General features: G+C 43.7%; 1 pseudogene; it reads right to left on the bottom strand.

Moving 5' to 3' along the window:
• Window positions 1-8,284: 8,284 nt before the first annotated feature.
• The window catches only part of LOC123442216, a 36,007-nt pseudogene continuing 17,762 nt past the window's right edge, over window positions 8,285-26,529 (bottom strand).

The raw sequence follows: 26,529 nt of genomic DNA, 5'->3' as shown, positions 1-26,529 counted from the left end.
AGAGGCTTCTGTGAAGATAGCAAATATTACGATGGGTGAACGAATTACTATCGAGCAATTGATAGAACCGCGCAAAGTCATGACGATATCTAAGGCAATGATCATACATATAGGTATCACGTCCGAGACAAGTAGACCGATACTTTCTGCATCTACTACTATTACTCCACACATCGACCGCTATCCAGCATACATCTAGTGTATTGAGATCATGACGAACAGAGTAACGCCTTAAACAAGATGACATGATGTAGAGGGATAAATTCATGCAATAGATACAAACCCCATCTTTTTACCCTTGATGTCAACAACACGATGCGTGCCTCGCTAGCCCTTCTGTCACTGGGAGAGGTCACCGCACGGTATGAACCCAAAACCAAGCACTTCTCCCATTGCAAGAATCATAGATCAAGTTGGCCATACAAAACCCACAACTCGAAGAGAATTACAAAGATATGAAATCATGCATATAAGTGATCAGAAGAAACTCAAATAAGATTCATAGATAATCTGATCGTAAATCCACAATTCATCGGATCTCGACAAACACACCGCAAAAGAAGATTACATCGGATAGATCTCCATGAAGATCATGGAGAACTTTGTATTGAAGATCCAAGAGAGAGAATAAGCCATCTAGCTACTAGCTATGGACCCGAAGGTCTATGGTGAACTACTCATGCATCATCGGAGAGGCAATGGTGTTGATGAAGAAGCCCTCCGTATCCGAATCCCCCTCCGGCAGGGCACCAGAACGTGCCCCTGATGGGATCTTGCGAAGACAGAAGCTTGCGGCAGCGGAAAAGTATTTTCGTGGATTTCTCCCGTGGTTTGGGATTTTTTGGGGATTTATAGGCGGAAGACGTAGGGCAAACGAGCCACAGGGGGCCCACAAGCCTGCTAGGCGCGGGCCCCCCTAGACGCGCCTAGGGGGCTTGTGGCCTCCCCTGGTGGCCTGTGCCTTGGTTCTCACGCCCCGTTCGTATCTTCTGTTCCGGAAAAAAACACGGAAAAAACAGGAACTGGCACTTGGCACCGAGTTAATAAGTTAGTTCCAAAAAAGATATAAAAGGCATACAAAGCATCCAAAGTTTGATAAGATAATAGCATGGAACCATCAAAAATTGTAGATACGTTGGAGACGTATCAGACCACGTTTCCATCATGTTGCACTGCCATTTGCAACATGACCCATGTACTCGAAAGGTTTTGTAACTCTAGTCACAAAACATCACCAATATTGCGGCCATTGCAACATATCGAATGTTGCACCGGCAACCTCTCCCAAGTTGCACCTAGTGCCGCACAACATGGACAATGTTGTGGCCATCCCAATATATCACATGTTCCAATCACCTCTCCCAAGTTGTAGTTGTTGCCGAACAACATCGCCAATATTGCGTCCATCGCAACATGTCCCATGTTGCAACCGCAATCTCTCTCAAGTTCGGATGCATAACACTGCAAGTCCGAACGTCGCATTTGTTTTCGCTACAGAGCTACATTATCATGTAGTAAAACCTGGACGACGCTACAAAGCCGATTGATGGTGTTGCCAGCTTAATGCGTGATGCTACAAGTCTAACGACCATATTTATTTTCTGCTGCGATGTCGTAGCGTCTTGTTACAAAAATTAAATGATGTGTAAAACATGTCAATACTACTCCAAGCCAGATGCAACCAAGACGCAAGCTTTCTTGCTGCTGCTACAATAGCCGGATTGTCATGCCACAAAACCATGTGGTGTGCAAAGCATGCCATGTGGTGCTATAATGGGCGACTTGTGTTGTTACAACCGTGTGCTCAATTTTGCAAGCTAGGCACGCATTGATGCAAGGTCGCCATCTTCTTTGAAAGTCGCTCGTCTTTTTGTGCAAATCCAGAAGTTTGATGCTACAACTGTCGACACCATCACGAGTGTTGTGGCCGCTACTGGAGCTTTTGCCTAGTGTGTTGGTGTTGCGGCTGCTTCGGAAGCACCATCAGTGATGTGGCCATTTGCAGGTGTGTTGTAGTTGTTGCGTCTAGCGCACGAGGGTGTCTCACGATGTTATAATGATGATTAGTGGTGTTGCGATGTTACAATGACGGTCAGTGGTCTTGTGATGCTACGACAACAGTCAACTTTGTTGTGATGCTACGTCAACGATTGGCGGTGTTGTGATGCTATGGCGACAGTCGGCGGTGTGGCGATACTACCATGAGGTGTTGCGATTTTGTGGCGGCAGTCAATGGTGTTGCAATGTTACGACGACGGTCGACGTTGTTGTTATGTCACCATGGTGGTTGATGGTGTTGTGATGTTACGACTGTCGTCGACGGTGTCGTAGTGTTACGGCTATGGTTGATGGTGCATGGATGATACGACGATGGTTGATGATGTTGTGATTTTACAACGATGGTCGACGGTGTTATAATCATTTTGACTTATTAAAATAATAAGCTAACTAACTAATGTAGTCAGTCCTATACTATTTTGTTGAGAAATCAATCCGTCCATTGTTAATTCCACCATGATGAGAAATTGAGCGGGACAAGCAAAGCAAAACAAAGAGGCTACGTGAATTGATCAATGGACTGTTATCTTATTTCACTCATGGGGTAGAGAATGTGGGATCAGATGACAAACTGAAGGTGGTGTTCCATTCTCTATCTCTACAATAATACAATCTTACATTCAATACGTTCATTCATCAGCAAACAAATCCCGACAAAACAAAAAAAATTGCCGGTGCTTGGCACACGGTTGGAGGCATGGGGAGGGGATCTCACCAGATGATGAGTTCCTGCCGGAGGAGGCGATACGATGAGGGGAGCAAGGGTTAGGCGCCTCTATCTGGCCATAAGGAGTCGTCGTTGCCGCGCCATAACCTCGGAGTTCCCCGTGTGAGCCATGGAGGCCCGCCTCCACCTGCAAGTACTTCGCTCTGTCGCGCCTTATCCGCGCGTCGCCGCCGTTTTGCATCGAGCAGACGCATCATCCCCAGTCACTGTAGCTGTCGCGTTGATTTGATCGAGAAGTTGTGCTCGAGCGCCGAAACGGGGGCAGCAAGCGGGCAGAGGTACGGCCGCGGAGGCGGGTCGGTTGAGATCGACAACAGTGGTGGTTGAGGTCGGCCGCGGCGGCGAGTGGTGTAGCAACGGCCTGGGCACAGGCCAGGGTGGACCAGGGTCGACGCGATGCGCTCGAGCGCCGCAACGGGGGCAGTGAGCGGGGAGAGGTACGGCCGTCGAGGCGGGTGGGTTGAGGTCGGCAGCGGTGGCGTTTGAGGTCGGCCGCGGTCGCGAGTGGTGTGGCGGCGGCCTGGGCACAGGCCAGGTTGGCCCAGGGTCGACGGGAGGAGGCGATGCGTACGGGCATAATTCTTGAAACGAATCGTTTTTTCCTTTTTGCGTTGCAGATAAATGATAGAGTGCGGGTTGAATAACAAAAATTACAGGGGCTTTTTTATAAAAATGCCGCGGTGGGTTTTTCGACGAAAGCAATAGCGGCTTTAATATTAGGGGTATAAATTGTGAAGCAAGGACTAGTGGGGTATACGTTGAATGCGGTGACCAGATCATTGATTGGAAGGGGTAGACACCAAAGGAAGGAGATCTTGGAACCGTTCTATGCTTCCGATCTAATAATTTGGCATGCACAACATAATTTTTAGCCCAGTCATGATTGATATTGTTGCAAATAGCGGATAGATTAATTTAACCTTGCATGTGGACTAGTTAGTTATGATCTACTTTGTGTTTTTGTTGGCTGCCAATGCGTACATACGAGAAATAAAACTGTGTACATCGGGACCATATAAGTCAAGAAGGCTGGGACCAGGCTTGTTGAACGGAATCATGTAGCAATGCTGCTAACGAGAGCTAGTTCCTAGTACATGTGGGCATGGGCAGCCCGGCCCGAAAATCCTGAGACGGGCCGGGCCTGATCATGCCATCGGGCCGGGCTTAGGCTTGAAAAGTAAGCCCGAAGAGCAGACCGGGTCGGGCTCGGGCTTGTAAAACGTATTTTTTAAGCCTAGATCGGGCCGGGCCTGTCGGGCTTTGCATGTTCGGGCCGTGTTCGGGCCCGATTTGTTAGGCCCGACGGGCGGGCCGGGCCAGGCTCAGCCTAGAGTTTTCCCATTCGGGCTTTTTAAAGCCGGGCCCGAAACCTAGCCCGGTCCGGACTATGCCCAGGTTTAGTTCCCAGTTGCTAGCTGCTCACCACTGGTGCGAGAGACGTCACATACGGAGGGATTAGATGGGCTGCGAACCCGGGTGATCTTTAGCAAAGACCAGCCAGATGATTTGTAGCATGGGAAATTTTATCTACCCCCGGTGGTAGTTACCACCACTTGCGTTTTGTATGTTATATGTAGTATTTATTAAATCGGAGAGGATGTACGCGTAGTATGTAGTATATAATAATGTTAAGATAGTATATATTATTTTTTTGATAATATGTATCATATTTTGTGTATGTTCTTTTTTACGTACAAAAATATATGTATTTCACAAATATAATAAAACTATGGGCTAACTTGTAATTTATTCATGTAACTCACTTTAAAAAAATATTATATATAATATATAAAAATAATAAAAATGATAAATTAATATATATACTAACGCATGATAGTATATGGAACGTGTGGGGTAACTACCCCTAACTCGTAGGATGTATTTTTCCTATATATATATATACATACATATATTTACCTAATACTAAAGCGGCTATTGCTTCTCTCGGAAAACCCGTCGCGGTAATTTTACCAAGAAGACCCTATGATTTCGGACATTCAACCCGCAGTCCCTTCATAAGTGGATCTAAGAAAACGCTTCATTTTTTTAAAAAGCCCCCTACATTTGTAAGAATTTCAATCGCAATCCTTTGTTTCATCTTATCCAGACGCTCCCTCTCCGGCCGTGGCGAGGTGAGGGGCGACGTAGGAGGAGGGAGGCCGCCTCCATCTGAATGTCACCGACCATCCTTGCGTGGGGGGAGAGAGGCCGCCACCATCTGGCCGCCGCTCGCCGTGCTCGCGCGAGGGGAGGGAGACCGCCTATATCTCCAACTGGCCGTCACCGGCCATGGACGCGCGGGAGGAGAGAGGCCGCATCCATCTGGCTGTCGCTGGCCATGCATGCTCGCGCGGAAGGAGGGAGTACGTCTCCATCTGGCCGCCGTCGGACGCTTCCACACGGAGGAGCTGTTGCCATCGCCTATCGTTTCGCCGTGCCGCACAACATGGGCGCCGACAAAGTGGCTCGCCTTCCCACTGCCGCTTGGGATCCACACCCTCTCTAGCCACCCACGGTGAGTCTTCTCCCCCTGAAACCTAATCATGGATGCCCACCTAAGTACACTGGAAGCCTTTTCCCTTTGTCACCATGGATAGCAGACAGTAAATGGGCTTGGGGTCAAGCAACACATGCTTACCATTACTGGCTGTTGCTGGGAGAGGTATGTTGGTTTGATTTTTTCAAGACCCCGAACTGAAACAAGTCACTTGTGCCATTTCATTGATGCAAAGATTTAATGTCTCTGCCCAGGAAATGGTGTGCAAAGAAGCTACCTCGATCTTACATGTTGAACATATTTCTGCCGAACCAAACACTCACAATAAGAGAGATGAATGTGTAGTATGCTAAGTTTTTTACTTTAGTAGCTAGGGTATCACTTTGCATTTTAATTTGATCAATCATGGATTGTGGCATCTCAAATAGGCCATAACACATCGTATTCCGATGTCTCCCTTCAAATCGGCAGCTAAAGGGAAGGTGAGTTAAAATATCTCAAGCCCTGTTTCCTGGGTGGCCTTTGTGTTAGAAGATTCAAAGGGAATGAAAAGTTGGAGGCAACAAGGCCAACTGTTATCTTGCATCTGTAAATAAAAATAGTGAGGGTTATATAATCTGCCATCGATTTTGATAATATAAGTGATCACAAGTCCGTTTTTTATTTAATTTCATCTTGTGGCCTGAGTGGATGGGGAAACCAGTCAGCAACAACCTCTGAGTGCAGGTAAACGGTGCAACTATCGCTGGGAAGGCCTCAAGGGTGCAGTTGCCAGCTAATACCCGACTCTGATGGTGTACATGATTTTTTTGGATTGAGAAGGACCCTATGTACAAGGAGGTGATGAACCGGTCTACTGGTTGCGATGAGACGATATCTTCCATGTTAGATCTTTCTTCTCAGTTGTTGTTTCTAGTGAAACTACTTTGTGAGCAGTGGCTATTCCACATGACTTGAAGTTAATGGATCTATTCCTTTGTGCGAAACTGTTTGGTGATGCTCTATGATTCCTCAGATGAGAAGGAAAATGATGATGGTGATTACAATAGATTTATCCTTGATTTGCTCTAACAATTAGTAATTATCAAAAAGACACTGGTGCAGCCTTTGACTAGAAAAATTAACCTTTTCCCCTGTTCAAATTGTCAGATGATGGCCACACATATGGAGACCTGCATACATATGGGATGTTTCCTCATTCGATGTCATCCTTTAATCAAGTAAATCATGCTGAAGTTTTCAATGGCTCTGCCATGCAAAGCCATCCAAACATGGAAAATAGATCTCTTGGTTGTGATGAGAGAGTTGTATATGAAGAAGTTCTACAGGTATATAATGTTACAAGTCATTGTAGAGATCGTATATGCTTAATTGCATGGTGACTTTGACCGAAATCTAATTACTATGGATGGTAAACAACACTTTTATGCAGCATATCAGTCAAGATACAAAGGAAGATATGCCTCAAGGTGCATCGGGTCGGCGATGGGTCTCTGTTAGGCATGAACTGAGCTATCTATAAATGATTGAAAATGCATGGTTGCTTGTGCTCTCTCTTTACACTAAGCAATGGACAAATATGCCAGCTTATTTTTTCATTTGTAATTGCCTTTTTTTCCCTTGGTGGCTAATCTATAACTTCCTTGTAGTAATCACTTTCTCTTTTTACATCAACATGATTTAGTCAATGGAGTCCCGCTGCTAAAGGATGTGAGAGGTAGTGTTGTCGTTGGAAGTTTACTCTTTGAGTCACAAGGAGTACATGAGTACATACTTCACTGAATTCTATAGCTCTATTTGTTGACACGCCGGTTGATCAATTTTGAGTTAAATCAAAGTTGTTATCCGGAAAATACTTACCTACTTGAAAGAAGGTCCTAATAGAAAAAAATGTTGGTATGGTTTTCAGGCATGCTAGCATTCAAATGTACTTCGGACACGAGATGGCACATCAACATTTTGATGCCTAAAGTGATAGCTGGAGAAGAAGGGTACCAAAATAAATTCATGGTCTCTTTGCTGAATTCTATGCTTCTCAAAATGCTTTATTATATGCCCATAATATCATAGTAGTAGTTTGCTTTGTCGACCATCAGGGATAATAATTCATTCGTACATATGATATATGTTCTGCATTTATGACTCAAATATTGGTATGTTTGGCTTTGGCAATTGGAAACCCCATGTGTGTAATATTTTCAGTGGACATAATTCGATCATGCTGAAGGCAAGATGTACATCATGGTTGCTTCATGTAGCTTAAAGGGTGTGGGCATTGTTAAATATGAAATAGCTTCATCGCGCAAATTGTCTCATTTCTTTACATTCAAGAGATAAACTAGGGACGAATCACAAGCAGCCACTCCATTTTTGCAAAATATTTTTTACCTTCCATTGTCCTTGAGATGTATTGTTTCCCTAGATTTATATTCTCCCATTGCAACGCACGGACACTTTTCCTACACTAGTAGAAAAAGGGCATATAGCCCCGGTTCGGTTGGGCCATTAGTCCCGGTTCACGAACCGGGACTAAATAACCGGGACTAATGCTAGTCCCGGTTCGGCCCCTAACCGGGTCTAATGGTCCTCCACGTGGCGGGGATTGGAGCGAGGGGGGAGGGGTATTAGTCCCGGTTCGTATTACGAACCGGGGCTATTTCTTCGCTGCATTTTTAGCACTTTTAGGGTTTAGGGTTTTGCACTAAATTGGATGGGGCTATTTTTTTGCCCCCTATTTTCTCATTTATTTGTTTTGGGCACTTTTTAATTCTTGTTTTGCACTAAATTGGATGGTACATACACAGCAATAAAGGAACAACTATATTCCACATCATCGTCACGAATATATTACACCATCTCATTTGTCGTGCTTTGTAGAACACATTACAAAATGTAGACACAAGTTACACATGCACATATACATCTCTTTTACACTTTAACATTTCAAATGAATTGCATCGACAGGGAATAATATTCTCCCTTCACATGTAGGACCTCTGGATCTAAGAATCCAGCAATTTCCTCTTGAATTGCTCGTACACGTTCATGTTGTAGAAGACCATCCCGCAACCGTTTGATCTAATTTAAAGAAGGGGTCAATATATATCAATGAGACCAAACATAATTGACGGTAAGAAAATAAAGTTGTGAGTATTGTTTATCGTACTTCAATTTTTTTATGTCTCGGTTTTTGCCCGTCTCATGGGTCGTCTGGCGAATGAACTCGCAAACATAGTATCCACATAAATTGGTCCCCTGTTCTTGCGTCAAGCACTTTACGAAAACAAAGTTCAATCAAAAACACAATCAAGAATGATAATGGTATTAAAACTAGAGTAAAGAGAAGCGCAGATCTAGCTAGTAGTTACTTGCATCCAATTGTCTAAATGTAAGCTCTGACTTCCAAACACCCCAAGCCTTGGCGGTGAACCGTTTCCAAGCCCCGCCAAGAAAAGGAAATGAATAAAGGAGTTCTATATTAATTCCATGCTATGAGGAAATGAATGAAAAGTTGCCGATATAGTGCCATAATGATTGAAATTACCTCTGGAGGCATTCCAGCATGTCCGCCCATTCAGCGATGGGTGTGCGTTTCGGGTCCATGAATTTTACCAAGCCCTCATCGGGTACAATGATTAAGAGAATAAAGTGGAACCTGCGCCTGCATAACGAGTCAATATTAAACTTATAATAACATCGAGTAAGCGAAAATAGAATGCGTGTAGTAAAACTCACTTGAAGTTGTAAGGAAATAGTATTTCCCTTTTGGTACTGGAAAACCTTCCCTTGTATCAAGTTATTCTCTGTCTCGCAGGGATTCGTTGCGAGACTTTGGTGATGAATAAAATATGGGTCAATGAACCCAATGTCATAGATTTGTCCTCTTTTGCATTCGAGAATCTCCATTCTGCAAAATTAATATAGTGATGAGTAAGATTATACATGCAAGAACGAGCTGAGTAAGACTTAATAACATAAACTAATAATACTTACAAACAATAAGATCATTCGCACGCTATCTCCATGCCGAAAATGCTCGTTTTTATATGCACAGTAGATCCAGCTTTGCTGTTCAGCACATGCTCGTTGATAAATCTCCAACCTATCTATAATTTTTGATGGTTCCATGCTATTATCTTGTCAACTTTGGATGCTTTATATGCCTGAATATGCTATTTTATATCTTTTTTGGGACTAACCTATTAAATCAGTGCCAAGTGCTAGTTTCTGTTTTTTCCGTGTTTTTGAACCTTTTTCAGACGGAGTCCAAATGGAATAAAACTTTCGCGATGAATTTTTTTGGACCAAAAGAAACCCCCGAAGCTTTGGAAGATGGCCAGAAGATCCACGAGGGTGTCACAAGCCCATGAGGTGCCCCCACCCCCCTAGGCCACAGCTAGCAGGCTTGTGACCTCCTCGTGGGCCCAACCGACGTAATTCCACCGCCATAAATTCCTATAAATACAGAAACCCCCAAAAAGAAACCTAGATCGGGAGTTCCGCCGCCGCAAGCCTCTGTAGCCACCAAAAACCAATCTGGAGCCAGTTTCGACACCCTGCCGGAGGGGGAATCCATCTCCGGTGGCCATCTTCTTCATCCCGGCGATCTCCATGATGAGGAGGGAGTAGTTCTCCCTCGAGGCTGAGGGTATGTACCAGTAGCTATGTGTTTGATCTCTCTCTCTCTCTCATGTTCTTGAGATGTCTTGATCTCGATGTACCACGGGCTTTGCTACTATAGTTAGATATTATGACGGTCTTCCCCCTCTCCCTTCTTGTAATGAATTGAGTTTTCCCTTTGGAGTTATCTTATCGGATTGAGTCTTTAAGAACACTTGATGTATGTCTTGCACGTGTCTATCTGTGGTGAAAATGGGATATTCATGTGAGTACTTGATGCATGTTTTGGTGATCAACTTGCGGGTTTCGTGACATCGGGAACCTATGCATATGGGTTGGCACACGTTTTGACTCTCTGGTAGAAACTTTGGGGCACTCTTTGAAGTTCTATGTGTTGGTTGAATAGATGAGTCTGAGATTGTGTGATGCATATCGTATAATCATGTCCACGGATACTTGAGGTGACAATGGAGTATCTATGTGACATTAGGGTCTTGGTTCACATGTGTCTTAAGGTGTTATTCTAGTACGAACTCTAGGATAGATTGAACGGAAAGAATAGCTTCGTGTTATTTTACTACGGACTCTTGAATAAATTGATCAGAAAGAATAACTTTGTGGTGGTTTCATACCCGACTATAATCTCTTCGTTTGTTCTCTGCTATTAGTGACTTTGGAGTGACTCTTTGTTGCACGTTGAGGGCTAGTTATATGATCCAATTATGTTATAATTGTTGAGAGAACTTCACTAGTCAAAGTATGAACCCTAGGCCTTGTTTCCACGCATTGCAATACCGTTCGTGCTCACTTTTATTATTAGTTACCATGCTGTTTTTGTAATTTCAGATTACAAAAACCTATATCTACCATCCATATTGCACTTGTATCACCATCTCTTCACCGAACTAGTGCACCTATACAATTTACCATTGTATTGGGTGTGTTGGGGACATAAGAGACTCTTTGTTATTTGGTTGCAGGTTGTGATACGTCCATTTTGCATCATGCTTTTATGTTGATATTTATCGCTTTATGGGCTGTTATTACACTTCATGGTACAATACTTACGCCTTTTCTCTCTTATTTTATAAGTTTACATGAAGAGGGAGAATGCCGGCAGCTGGAATTCTGGTCTGAAAAGGGAGCAAGTTTGAGATACTTATTCTGCGCAACTCCAAAAGCCGTGAAAATCAACGGGGAATTATTTGGGATTTTTTGAAAAATACTGGGTGGAAGAAGAAGTCCCACAGGGGCGCCACCAGGAGGCCACAAGCCTACGGGGCCCGGCCTACCCCCCCTTGCCGGGCCTGGGTGACTTGTGGGCCCCTGTTGCCCCTCCGGCGCTCATATTTTGCTATATGAAGGGTTCCGTTCCACAAAAAATCATAAGGAAGCTTTCGGGAGGAGCCGGCGCCGCCACGAGGCGGAACTTGAGCAGAACCAATCTAGAGCTCCGGCAGGGCCGTCCTGCCCGGGAAATTTCCCTCCCGGAGGGGGAAATCGTCGCCATCGTCATCACCAACACTCCTCTCGTCGGAGGCAACTCGTCACCATCAACATCTTCATCAGCACCATCTCCTCTCCAAACAATAGTTCATCTCTTGTAACCAATCTCCGTCTCGCGACTCCGATTGGTACTTGTAAGGTTGCTAGTAGTGTTAATTACTCTTTGTAGTTGATGCTAGTTGGATTACTTGGTGGAAGATTATATGTTCAGATCTTTGATGCTACTCATTACCTCTCTGGTCATGAATATGATTATGCTTTGTGAGTAGTTACTTTTGTTCCTAAGGACATGGGATAAGTCATGCTATAAGTAGTCATGTGAATTTGGTATTCATTCGAAATTTTGATGTGTTGTATGTTGTTTTTCCTCTAGTGGTGTTATGTGACCGTCGACTACATAACACTTCACCATTATTTGGGCCTAGAGTAAGGCATTGGGAAGTACTAAGTAGATGATGGGTTGCTAGAGTGACAGAAACTTAAACCCTAGTTTATGCGTTGCTTCGTAAGGGGCTGATTTCGATCCACTAGTTTAATGCTATGGTTAGACTTTGTCTTAATTCTTCTTTCGTAGTTGCGGATGGTTGCGAGAGGGGTTAATCATAAGTGGGATGCTTGTCCAAGTAAGGGTAGTACCCAAGCGTCGGTCCACCCACATATCTAACTATCAAAGTAGCGAACGCGAATCATATGAACATGATGAAAACTAGCTTGACAGAAATTCCCATGTGTCCTCTGGAGCGCTTTACCTCCTATAAGACTTTGTCCAGGCTTGTCGCTTGCTACAAAAGGGATTGGGCCACTTTGCTGCACCTTTGTTACTTGTTACTTGCTACTTGCTACGAATCATCTCTTCACACAACTACTTGTTACCGATAATTTCAGTGCTTGCAGATATTACCTTGCTGAAAACCACTTGTCAAATCCTTCTGCTCCTCGTTGGGTTTGACACTCTTACTTATCGAAAGGACTACCATAGATCCCTTATACTTGTGTGGAGCGACCCGACTCAAAACGAGTCAAGCCTCTGTGTATCTGTGCCATCCCTGGATCAGTATGCTGGCACACACAGTACATCAATGTATATATCAAAGTGCAATCACATGGAAATAGCTTAAAACTGATATGTACCTTAAATATCTCAGCGTAAGCAGTCAAGGGAGTGGAGTCCCAATAAACACCAATGGCAAGTTGAGTGTAGTCCGTAACCCTGAATCGTACTCTTACTCGTCGAAGAAAAATATCTGCAACATAAGACGTTGCGGCCGTGTAGGTCAGCATATTGAATATGCCCGCAAGTCACATATGAGAGGGGGTAAAATATCATCTATACTATATGCATATATGGCAGGTGGTGTTGTAAGTTTTAGCATAAAGTAAATTTTCTCCTACAATAAGAGAGGGGCTAAAAGCAAAATATTACTACGTATTTGGTTGTTAATGAGATGGTTCCGCCAACTAGTTCTCATACCCAAGTTATCAATATTACCCTCATCAAGTATTTATAATGGTGTTGAGAATTTCAGATAACTTCAGTTCCTTTGGCTCATGTTGTCCATGACCGTGGACACGGCTAATCGATTAGGTTTGAGTACTCTGCAGAGTTTTGCACATGTTCCCCACAAGATTTGATCGCCTCCGTGTATGTCCTCGCACTTCAGGGTGTTTGAAGACCGGATGATCAAAACATGGTCTTTCAACGGGTCCCTCTGAATCCCTGTCGGTGCCCATCCAATCCTACCGTTCTTCTACATCTGCTAGCACCGCCTGTCCAGAGTCTCCGCGTTGTCCAACCAAGCCAGAGCCCATAATGACTTGTGGCTGTACAGGTAAGCCTTGGTCTTGAAAATATCCGTCCGTCTCTTTGAGCCTGGGTGAAGCATTCCGCAAGGTGTCATGGCTGTCTCCAGCATCCCGGGTCATCCACTGGTTTCTCCAGGGAGCCGATCAACCGTCCTTCACCCAGAGTTGCATTGCATCATGAGGTCTTGAAAAGTCTTGACTTAACTGGTCTTGGTTATTAAATTATTCTCGCATCACTCGTGATAAACTCTCAACCAGAATCCCGTCTACTCAAGCATAGCAATATGAAATTTGTCGTCCCGGGCGAACTAACGGGGTTGTTGGGTGCCTACCACATGATACTACAATATGAAATCATAATTTCCAAGTACCTACTCAGCATGCAAATTGGGCATAGGATGGTAGAACTACGATGCATAAAACATAGGTGATACATGATCAAATGACTTGCCTGGTGATGTTGACGCGAGAAATAACTTGATAGACTACTCGTCACTCTCCGATGAAATCTATATAACAAACATATCATTCACATAAGCACTCATACTAGCAATCATTCTAGCAATCAAAACAAAAGAGAGAGCGAATAAGAATCCGAAAGAAACTTCAAATAAAACTAGGGAGTCTTCTACTACATCAAACACTAAATAGTTTTGTCTAACAGAAAATAAAATATTTAAATAACAGGGAGCTAAGATATAAATTTAACTAAGATAAAAAAAGTATTTTTCACAAAACTATTTGAAGGTATTTTCAAATGGGAGTTAAACTAATAGAGAAATCAATTGCAAGTTATTAGAGAACTAGAATTGATTTCATAACAACATATAAAAATAAAATCAAAACTTGTTGCAAACCTACTGTTAACTAACAGAAACAAAACATAATCTAAAAGAAAAATAATTTAAAAACAACTAAAGAAAGAAAATTAGTCACAATCCTAAAAGAGGTGAAACAGAAATTGTTTCACAAGAAACAATGAGCTAAAATACCCAAACAATTCTGAAACTTTTACCACTGATAACTAAGATCAGTAGTGATCAGTAGCAAAAAGAATTAAATTAAAAGCTATTTTTAAACTCCCAGAATAAGCAAAACAAGGTTTAAACTAAATCTGATCTAATTCAAACTTGAAAATTTCCAACATAGACAAATTATATGTTTTTGAAAACTACAGAGAAATTTTGTTCTATTGGAACAAGAATCAACCTCATTGTATCTCTAGATCAAAAGTTATGAGCCAAACAAAATTAGAACTTTCTCTGTTTTGGAATTAGACAGAAAAAAGTAGAAACTGATTCTAACTGACAGGGGTACACGTGGCAGCTTTTGGTTGGCCTAGGTGGTGTGTGCTGCGGGGCTTTCTAGCAAATGGGCGCTATGTAAGTAAAACCTCTCGGCTAAAAATTACTAATAGAAAACCGAAGGGCTTTCTTAACAAAACCGAAAGGGTATCTTCTTGTCTAATCTCGGGCGTTGACTTAGATCGAACGACTACAGGAAGTTGGGGGGGGGGGGCTCACCGTGAGTTGCTTCTTCTCCGGCAAGACAGGAAGGTGGAGGTGGTCGTGGATGGTGCTCCGGTGATCCTCCGGCGACGACGAGAGCACCAGGGGGATGCGGCGAAGCTCCTCCGTCCGTCTGCTGTGTTGGGGAGTCGAGGGAGCGTCGGGGGCGAGCAACACGAGCTCCTCAAGCTTCTGCGGCGGCCGAACTCCGGCGAGGGGAGGTGCGGTGGTGTGGGGCGGCGAAGGGCGGTCTAGGGGGGAAAATGGAGTGCGGTGGAGGCGAGGGTGCTTGTGCTGGCGTCGGTTGGGGCGGGGAGGCGAGGGGTGGCGCGGGGTGGCGAGGCAATATTTCTACTGGAGGCTCCAGCGAGGTGCGTGGGGGAGAGGGGTGTGGCGTGGGGAGGAGGGGGCCGAGGGGGGGCTCGGGGAGGCAGCTTATATAGGGGCAGGGGGTGGCCGAGGGAAGGAAAGGGGAAGGGGAATCGGGTGGATCCCGTAGGATCAGGGGTGGTCGCGCCATGGAAGGGGCTGGTGCTCTCGGAAGGAAAAGGCACGGGAGAAAGAAAGGTAGGAGGAAGAAGAAGGAAGAAAAGAAAGAAGAAAAAAAAGAAATTGGTGCGCTGCGTGGGGAAAGGATCGGACAGGGGGATCTGGCCCAGAAAAAAAACGCCCTAGGGCGGTTTCCTATTAAAAGGAAAAAATCCTGATTTTGTTTTTCTTTTAAAACAGTAAGGGAAAATAATAAAAGGAAACAAAATAAAAAGATTTATATGGGGTATTATATACCAAATCGATCAGAAAAATATTTCCTAATTGTTTATCATTTTCCAAAACCAAAATAAAAACTTTTTAAAAATGTTTTTTTTCAGAAAAATCCCTAAGGCTTTATTTCTTTTCGCAATTATTTTCTCAATAAAGATCTGGTTTTCTTGGCTCAAAAATATTTCCAATATGCCCCTGATTTTGGGAAGGTCATTTTCCTCCGCTCTTTCTTGCTTGCAAGGATTTATTTTTTTCGGGGTATTTCTCGGGGAAGAAAAATAGAGAAGCGAGGGCAAATATTTGAAAGAATTCAAATGCAAAACTCCGTTCAAATTCTTTATAGTTGAAGAAGTCATGTCATGTTCTCTCATGGCTTTTTAATTGGATGAATTTGAATTTACCGGAGAAGGGGAAAGTCATTTTATTCCCTCTCATTCAAAAGTTTTTGAAAAGTTTCAAATTTCACTCAATCTTCAATCACTCAATCAAACAAACAATCATTCTAATAATTATTTTAACATTCCAAAAATTTGGGATGTTACAAACCTACCACACTTAAAATGAATCTCGTCCTCGAGATTCAAAGAGGCTAGAAAGAAAGGTTAGGGTTTGGGGGTCTTCTAACAAATCTAACTTCCGGCAAAGTGGGATGCTACCACACTTAAAATGAGTGCTACTGGTCCCTTAAGATTTTAACAAACCTCTGGGGTTTTTGGCATCTGACTCCTCATAGTCTTCATATCTTCCGCTATATTCATAACGTTTCCATTAAAACGAGGGTCCTTCTGTTGATATAAGCTTCTTCCTTTACTGGGTCTTCTTAACTGACAGTCTCGTGATCAATTCTAAATAACCTATCGATGATTCTCATGGTGGTCTACCATTTGTGGTTATCCTGCAGGGAGAGGGGTCTTGTCTTCATCCTCACCGTAAAATTTCCTACGCGTGACAACAAGTGCCATGTACATGGGATTTTCTTATACCATTCTAAGGCTTAAACAAAAGCTTCAAGGAACATCGTCTCTCACTATGGGTAAGTCTCTCAGATTTACCATTCCGAATAGCAAGAGAATGATAATAGTAAGTCGTCATGGTGGCCAAACCATGTCGCACTGAAATCATTACCTTGTATAAGGTTTAGTGAATCTCGTATTCCAACACTTGGGCATGCTCACAAGCATTGCAGAGTTTCTCTTGTCCACAAACGAAGTTCGGATAAATCCAATGATTCTGCAAGCTGAACAAACATCTATCGTTTCTTCACAACTCTCAGGTTTTCGTATGCTCCTAAGAAAACGTTTGCTGAAACAAGTTTCCTTCTCCAAAAAGATAGTACTCGATCCTTATTAGTCCCAGGGTCTGTGGGTTGCAGGCATACTTGGAATCACTACGCCTTAAATCCTACAGTGTTTCCTCCATCATACTCTTGGCGTAACCATCATATAATAAAAATCCTCAGACCTATTTTTGGTACACACTCCACTCTGTGGGATACTCAGTGTTTCTCTCCATTGGTCTGTTTACCATGAAAAGGTATTGGTTCATCCAAAAATCATATTCATTACATAATCAATCCTTTATTACATCCTTAATTTCTGCTCACAAACTCCAATTCAAAGGTACTTTATTAGAAATGCTGCCATCCACATTGTTCGGTATGGTCGAGCATTTCCGTCAACTTTATTCATTTGTCTCTCTTGGAGGTACTTTAGTTCCACTGGAACTTTCCAATGTGTTCCTTGAAATCATCCATCTTTTTCTTTCTCCTGGTGGCATTGAGCTTCATCTCCATCATCTCCGCATGCACTTCACTCAGGTATTCCTGGGTATGACGGAGTCTTGCTTCAAGTATTTCTCCAATCTGACGTATGGCTTCCATGGCAGCTTCACGAACAGCATCAAAGAAGGTTGCTCGTGGCACACGTGAAATGAAAAAGTATTGCCCCATAGTCTTTGGACAAACTCCTTTCACATGGTGGAGGTGCACTTCCACGTACCAAAGTTCCACTCCATTTTCCACAAATGGGTAGCCTTTGTAGACTGCATCTCCTTCAAGACGAATGTGCTTCATCATGTCCTTCTGGATTTTCGGGTAATCATGCTCACTGGTCAGGGTCATGATCGTTTCTGGGCCCTTGAGGAATGACTCGTAGAGAGTTGTCATCTGCAGGTGTCAGTAAATAGGTACTCAGAGGAGTGTATGTGTCTCCTTGGTAATGCATGGTACATTCGTACTCATTGGATCCCGTGGGTTCACTGATTACTACCACACTTAAAATGAGACATACTCATGCCTGCATAGACCATATTTTCTCATATCCTCATAATGTTCAGAGATCTTTGTTCGAAGAGAAACAACGCATACAGTTTCAACATAGGCAATCATGAGACAATAAATTCCATTTATTCATGATGTTATTACAATCTCAGGGACTTCTGCTACAAAAAATTTCACTCCATGATCTCATGAAAAGCAAGAGTTCTTCATATTACACTAATTGCCGTGGTCAAAACTTAACTACTCCTTTTTAGCTTTCTTCCTTTGTGGACAATCGCTAGCAAAATGTCCTGCTTCCTTGCAATGAAAGCAAATGAGTTCTGACAAGTCTCGAGGCGCCTTAGTGTTTGCTTTTGCTCCTTGGGTTTCCGGCTTCCTTCCTGAGCACATGTGTTTGTGGTGGCCAAATTCCATACACTTGTAACATCTGACATGACTCAGGTCTATGTTTGTAGAGATTTGGCTCTTCCGAGGGTACTTTTTCTTCTTTCCGGACTCCTTTATTTTGGCCAGTTCTTCTATTTCAAGTGGATCAAACTCCACTTTTTCCGTCGGGAAGTTTCCCAGATACTCTTGGCTTCCCTTCGTGCAATCGTGTGAATAATGTCCTTCTTCTCCACATGAGTAGCATGCATTGGAGAAAAATCTGGTCAGACCTTGTCCATCAGGGTTTTCAATATTTCTGTTCATCACCGGTTCTTCTAGAATCTTCTTGTTGCACCTTGTGGTAAATGTGACACTGAGCTGGTAGTGGGTGGTTCCTTCACAAAGTAAACAAGTCACCTGACTACTTGGGCACTCCTCAGCTGGATGATTTTCTTCACAATGAGTGCATCCATCGTTGTGTTCTTCCTGGGTGTGTCCTATTTCTCTATAGATCTTGCATGCACAAGGCTTCTCCTTCGGATTGTCATAGCACTTCTGAATTAGTCGGGATCTTAACAGAGTGTTCTTGAATTCGTCCCAAGTTTCTGCTCCACTAAATCCTTGTATGGCATGCTGCATTTTCCACCAGATTGCAGCACTTTGTGTAAAGTACTGAAGAGCGTGTTCCACTTCATCCTTCCTTGAGATCAAGTTGCTCCCGAAGTGGTTCTGCATGTTCTGAATCCATATTTCAGCCTCCAGCTGGGTCATTGGTCCAAAGACTACAAGTCCAGCTTCATACTCCATCTGGTAGGGTTGAGGTTTTGGGGATGAGATGGGTAAGAGAGGGAGGGATATACACACAATACAAACAATATTTTTGAGAATAGGTTTTATTTGTGGCCGTCGGAAAACACACACCAATGACGGCTCACAAATCATCGTATCTAACGTGGGTATATAACAGGGGTTTGGACTTCTAATGGTCATATAAATATTCGAACGCTTCAGGGTCTTCGAATTTTTTGGGTCTTGAGAGTCTTCAATTGGTGCAGCTTCAACTGCATTATGAAATCCTCTTTACATTGAAGTGGGAGTCGGTTGATCCTTCACGTGGTCCAAGGGGAAAGGGTATTGTCTAATTATTTGAGGTGAGAGAGAACGTTTGATGAAATCAAAAGAGATGAGAAGTAAAAGGCGTTGTTGGAAATAAAATTTTAGAGAGGTCCTTTCCTAAGAAATTTCCAGTTTCTAGGATCACGTCCTACAGTCAACATGTGCTTTGATACCATTTCTGTAGCGATCCGCACTACTGGAAAAACATAATTTGCCGACAGCTTTTAGCTTTGCCGTCACCAATTTCACGGGGCTGACGGCAAAGAGACTTTGCCCTCAGCCAAAATAAGTACTGACGACATATGAGAGGCTGACGGCATAGATAATCTATGCCGTTCGCTTTGTCTAAGCCGTCAGCCAACTGACGACAAAGGCGAAAAACACTGACGGCATAGGGAGCTCCCCGGTCCCACGTCCGACCAGGGCTTAACGGGGCTCCGCTTTGCCGACAGCCAGCTGACGGCAAAGCCTAACAGCTGTCTTTGCCGACACCTAGCTGACGCCATAGCCCGGTGTTATCCCCCCATGCACACGACCTAATTGCATGCCCTATCCTCTTCTCTCTCACGTCTCTCCCTGCTCTCCCTGCAATCCCGACCAACCGCCGTCGTCCCGCACCAGCCCCACCCCGCGCCGCCCCGTGCCAGCCCCACCCCGGGCCGCGCCGCCCCGCCGCGCCGTCCCGCACCAGCCCCACCCCGCGCCGCCCCGCCGTGCCGCCCCGCACCAGCCCCACCCCGTGCCGCCCCACGCCAGCCCCGCACCAGCCCCGCCCCGCGCCGGCCCAACCTAGCCCCAGCCCGCGCCAACCCCGCGCCGCCGCTGCCCCGAGCCATCCCCGCCCGACTCGCCGGTGAGCTCCTCCTCCCCTTTTTTCTTTTTTTAGTTTATTTTTCTATGTTGGTTAGATCTGTTAGTAGTATATTTTTAGTTAAATTTAGTTAGCAATTACTTAATGGTAGATTTTCAGTGGTAGATTTTTAGTTAAATTTAGTTAGCAATTATTTAGTTAGCAATTAGAAGGAGATATTTAGCGTGTTTGGTAGTTTATGGGAAAGGGACTGGGAATTTGTGAGAGGGAGTTGGCCGAGGGATTTACATGGGTAGTGGACTATTTAGTCCCAATCCAGCGTTTTGTATTGGTTGGGAATTATCTGTGGGAATAATTCTTATGAACAAAGAAAGGAAGGGTAGGTTACGAGAGATGGGCTCCTATTTGACGTAGATTAGGAAGTAGTTAGCGTTGGCCGGTTTGTTTAGAGGACAAATTATGCTGCCGCATGCATTTAGCTAGTTTGTTCGTAGTTTTTTCTTTCTTTTGCTTCTGGAGGTGGGCCACAAAATCAGTAACAATATGTTTTCAGATGTCAACTCCCATTCCTTCGCTGAATTACCAGGGCTCCCCAGGGTAGACATCGATGGGAGTTGGCCCTAGTAATTCCCCTTCCCCTTCCCTGGTTAAATCCCAAGTCCCTGAACCAATCAACAGATTTTTAGTCTCGTTAATCTTAAACTCCCATTCCCTACATCCAACTCCCCCAACCGAACATGTTGTAAGAGAAGAAGAAGAAGAAGAAAAGGAAAACGAGAAAGAAGAAGGGGGAGAATTATTTAGTTATCAATTATTTAATTACCGCGAGTAGAAAAAGAGAAAGAAGAAGAAGAAAAGGAAAAAGAGAAAGTAGAACGGGGAGAAAAGTTAAATTTAGTTAGCAATTATTTAGTTAGCAATTATTTAATTACCGCGAGTGCGTATTTGTGTTGATTGAGTGCATTTAAATGTGCAGTAGCTTCTCCGCGAGGGATTAGTTTTCGATGACCTCCCCTGCATTCGAAAGTGAGCACATTTTTTAACTCCTCCTCCACCCCCTTTATTTTGCTCTATTCCGGCCTTCGTGCTGATGACACTATCTAGCTAGGTATTTTTAGTTTTAAAATGCAAAGGTGTTGCGTAACCAATATGCGTCTCCCGTTCGAAAGGGTTCCTGTCATAAATATGCATGCATTTGCATATTTATAACGATGATTCTTTCAAATTGTCGAACGTTATCCATGGACAGCCCGGGTATGTGTAGATTGGGTCGTTTCCCACGCTTTGCTCCGGATCCCATGCAGAGTTTTCTTCATTATTTCTTTTGTTCTTTTGTCCTTGGATGGATGATGAAAATTCCTTTTGAGGAGTGGTTGCAGGCCGCACTTATGAAGGAGAGGGAGGCCACCAGGCTCTTGTTGGAGGAGAGGGACCAGAATACGCAGAGGTTGCTTGGCGAGGAGAGGGCACGCAATAATGCCCATGCGAAGGCCATGCACGACTTCGTTGCGGTAAGTCAGTTGTGTGAGAAGCAAGGCTATGTGTAAGACGCAACAAGGCTATTTCTTTGACTCCTCGAAAACTAATTTGCAGGCTATGTGTGAGAAGCAAGGTTTGCCGCCCCCTCCGCCGATGCCTTCTCCGGTGGGAACGGTGAGTTCCCTTTCAATGACCAACCTTGCACGGTCTTATACCATTGTCTGTCGCCGTGCTAACCACATATTTTAACTCTTGCCTTGTTGCAGCATCATTCCAGAGTTGAATCCCACGATCCCTTTACTTCTCCTGGTGAGAGCCCTAGCAACCCAGCGACCAACGGAGATGCAGCTACTCCTCCGTTTCTTGGCATTCGGTAAGTTATTCCTCTCCTTCTTATTCTTGTTATTGTTTAGATCAACTTAGATTATGCCAGGCTTTAGTTATCTTAGTAAATTCTAGTTGATATTAGCCATGGTTTAGTTAGCTTAATAAATTCTAGTTGATATTAGAGCTCAAAAATGACATAATTAGTTTAGAAAGTTTTAAAAGAAACCAGAAGAGAAGAACAAACAAGAGATGAAGAAATAAGAGAAGAAGAAAGAGGAGAAAAAGATAACTTCTCTTCTTTCTTTTTCTCTATCTTCTTCTTCTTCTTCTTCCACTTCTTCCACTTCTTCTTCTTGTTATTCTTCTTCTTCTTGTTCTTCTTCTTCTTCCACTTCTTCTTCTAATTGCTTAGCTTAATTTAGATAACTTCTTTCTTATTGTATTCTTCTTCTAACTTCTTTCTCATTACGCAGATTTTGATAAACAGCATGGCATATGGATGGATGCTCGAGGGACTTTGTAATGCACTTGTGTAGTCTTAGATGAACTTTGTAATGCAATTGTATTTGTGGATGCACTTGTGATGCTTTGTAATACTTTGTGATCTTGTTTGCACTTTAATTACATATATTCATGTTGTTTGCACTTGTGTTGTGTTGTTTGCACTTTGTGATGCACTTGTGGTGTTGTTTAGGGGCTGGGCAAATATATATATATGTTGCTGTTTGTATCTATGTTTTGCAAATGGAGGCAATTAACAGAAAACAAATATGAAAAAAAGCAGAGAGGGTCTTTGCCTACAGCTTACTGACAGTAAAGGCTTTGCCGTCGATGGACTACTGACGGCAAAGAAGACATGTGGCGGCAGCCTGTGTATCCTGACAACTCTAGGAATACCAAATTTTCCCAGATTTTCGGCTTTGCCGTCAGCTGTGCTCCAGCTGTCGGCAAAGAGGCGACCAAGGGGACCCAGGGGTTTCGGCTTTGCCGTCAGCTTTGCTACGGCTGTGGGCAAAGAGGGGACCTAGGGGACCTAGGGGTTTCGGCTTTGCCGTCAGCTTTGCTGCGGCTGTGGGCAAAGCCTGTCGTTAACCTTCTTTGCCGTTGCCGCCACTGCTCTTTGCCGTCAGCCCGTGCCACAAAGCTGATGGCAAAGTCTTTGCCGTCGGTCGATCTTCAGCTGACGGCAAAGAAGGTGATTGTCGATAAAATCTTGGCCAGTACCTTTGCCGACAGCACACTGACGGCAAAGCCTTTGCCATCAGTTAAGCTGTCCTTTGCCGTCAGCTTTGGTTGTCGGCAAACCAGCAGATTCCAGTAGTGCCGACTCAAAACGAGTCAAGCCTCTGTGTATCTGTGCCATCCCTGGATCAGTATGCTGGCACACACAGTACATCAATGTATATATCAAAGTGCAATCACATGGAAATAGCGTAAAACTGATATATACCTTAAATATCTCAGCGGAAGCAGTCAAGGGAGTGGAGTCCCAATAAACACCAACGGCAAGTTGAGTGTAGACCGTAACCCTGAATTGTACTCTTACTCGTCGAAGAAAAATATCTGCAAGATAAGACGTTGCGGCCGTGTAGGTCAGCATATTGAATATGCCGGGAAGTCACATATGAGAGGGGGTAAAATATCATCTATACTATATGCATACATGGCAGGTGGTGTTGTAAGTTTTAGCGTAGTTGGTTGTTAATGAGATGGTTCCGCCAACCAGAGAGGGGCTAAAAGCAAAATATTACTATGTAGTTCGTTGTTAATGAGATGGTTCCGCCAACCAGTTCTCATACCCAAGTTATCAATATTACCCTCAACAAGAGAGGGGCTAAAAGCAAAATATTACTATGTAGTTGGTTGTTAATGAGATGGTTCCGCCAACCAGTTCTCATACCCAAGTTATCAATATTACCCTCATCAAGTATTTATAATGGTGTTGAGAATTTCAGATAACTTTAGTTCCTTTGGCTCAAGTTGTCCATGACAATGATTGTAGTTAGGTTTGAGTACTCTGCAGAGTTTTGCACACGTTCCCCACAAGATTTGATCGCCTCCATGTATGTCCTCGCACTTCAGGGTGTTTGAAGACCGGATGATCAAAACATGGTCTTTCAACGGGTCCCTCTGAATCATTGTCGGTGCCCATCCAATCCTACCGTTCTTCTACATCTGCTAGCACCGCCTGTCCAGAGTCGCCGCGTTGTCCAACCAAGCCAAAGCCCATAATGACTTGTGGCTGTGCAGGTAAGCCTTGGTCTTGAAAATATCCGCCCGTCTCTTTGAGCCTGGGTGAAGCTTTCCGCAAGATGTCATGGCCGTCTCCAGCATCCCGGGTCATCCACTGGTTTCTCCAGGGAGCCGATCAACCGTCCTTCACCCAGAGTTGCATTGCATCATGAGGTCTTGAAAAGTCTTGACTTAACCGGTCTTGGTTATTAAATTATTCTCGCATCACTCGTGATAAACCCTCAACCAGAATCCCGTCTACTCAAGCATGGCAATATGAAATTTGTTGGGTGCCTACCACATGATACTACAATATGAAACCTTAATTTCCAAGTACCTACTCAGCATGCAAATTGGGCATAGGATGGTAGAACTACGATGCATAAAACATAGGTGATACATGATCAAATGACTTGCCTGGTGATGTTGACGAGGAAGAATTATCGTTTCTCGAGAAATAACTTCATAGACTACTCGTCACTCTTCGATGAAATCTATATAACAAACATATCATTCACATAAGCACTCATACTAGCAATCATTCTAGCAATCAAAACAAAAGAGAGAGCGAATAAGAATCCAAAAGAAACTTCAAATAAAACTAGGGAGTCTTCTACTACATCAAACACTCAATAGTTTTTTCTCACAGAAAAGAAAATACTTAAATAACAGGGAGCTAAGGTATAAATTTAACTAAGATAAAAAAAGTATTTTTCACAAAACTATTTGAAGGTATTTTCAAATGGGAGTTAAACTAATAGAGAAATCAATTGCAAGTTATTAGAGAACTAGAATTGATTTCATAATAACATATAAAAATAAAATCAAAACAGGTTGCAAACCTACTGTTAACTAACAGAAACATAACGTAATCTAAAAGAAAAATAATGTAAAAACAACTAAAGAAAGAAAATTAGTCACAATCCTAAAAGCGGTGAAACAGAAATTGTTTCACAAGAAACAATGAGCTAAAATACTCAAACAATTCTGAAACTTTTACCACTGATAACTACGATCAGTAGTGATCAGTAGCAAAAAGAATTAAATCAAAAGCTATTTTTAAACTCCCAGAATAAGCAAAACAAGGTTTAACCTAAATCTGATCTAATTCAAACTTGAAAATTTCAAACATAGACACATTATATGTTTTTGAAAACTAAAGAGAAATTGTGATCTACTGGAACACGAATCAACCTCATTGGATCTCTAGATCAAAGGTTATGAGCCAAACAAAATTAGAACTTTCTCTGTTTTGGAATTAGACAGAAAAAGTAGAAACTGATTCTAACTGACAGGGGTACACGTGGAAGCTTCTGGTTGGCCTAGGTGTTGTGTGCTGCAGGGCTTGCTAGCAAATGGCCGCTATGTAAGTAAAACCTCTCGGGAAAAATTACTAATAGAAAACCGAACGACTTTCTTAACAAAACCGAAAGGGTATCTTCTTGTCTAATCTCGGGCGTTGACTTAGATCGAATGACTACAGGAAGTTGGGGGGGGGGCTCACCGTGAGTTGCTTCTTCTCCGGCAAGACAGGAAGGTGGAGGTGGTCGTGGCTAGTGCTCCGGTGATCCTCCGGCGACGGCGAGAGCACCAGGGGGATGTGGCGAAACTCCTCCGTCCGTCTTCTGTGTCGGGGAGTCGAGGGACCATCGGGGGCGAGCAGCACGAGCTCCTCAAGCTTCTGCGGCGGCCGGACTCCGGCGAGGGGAGGTGCGGCGGCATGGGGCGGCGAAGGGGCGGTCTAGGGGGGAAAATGGAGTGTGGTAGAGGCGAGGGTGCTTGTGGTGGCGTCGGTTGGGGCGGGGAGGCGAGGGGTGGCGCGGGGTGGCGAGGCGGTATTTCTACTGGAGGCTCCAGCGAGGTGCGTGGGGGCGAGGGGTGTGGCGTGGGGAGGAGGGGTCCGAGGGGGGCTCGGGGGGGCAGCTTATATAGGGGCAGGGGGTGGCCGAGGGAAGGAAAGGGGAAGGGGAATTGGGTGGATCCCGTAAGATCAGGGGGGCGCGCCATGGAAGGGGCTGGTGCGCTGGGAAGGAAAAGGCACGGGAGAAAGAAAGGTAGGAGGAAGAAGAAGGAAGGAAAGAAAGAAGAAGAAAAAAGGTAGGGGTGCGCTGCGTGGGGAAAGGATCGGCTAGGGGGATCTGGCCTAGAAAAAAACCGCCCTAGGGCGGTTTCCTATTAAAAGGAAAAAAATCCCGATTTTGTTTTTCTTTTAAAACAATAAGGGAAAAATAATAAAAGGAAACAAGATAAAAAGATTTATATGGGGTATTATATACCAAATCGATCAGAGAAATATTTCCTAGTTGTTTATCATTTTTCCAAAACCAAAATAAAAACTTTTTAAAAATGTTTTTTTTCAAAAAAATCCCTAAGGCTTTATTTCTTTTCGCAATTATTTTCTCAATAAAGATCTTGTTTTCTTGGCTCAAAAATATTTCC

Source organism: Hordeum vulgare, chromosome 3H, assembly GCF_904849725.1.
Source record: "Hordeum vulgare subsp. vulgare chromosome 3H, MorexV3_pseudomolecules_assembly, whole genome shotgun sequence".
NCBI classification, from domain to species: Eukaryota; Viridiplantae; Streptophyta; class Magnoliopsida; order Poales; family Poaceae; genus Hordeum; species Hordeum vulgare.
The sequence above is the reverse complement of the archived record's forward strand: the minus strand, read 5'-3'. Positions and strand labels throughout refer to the sequence as shown.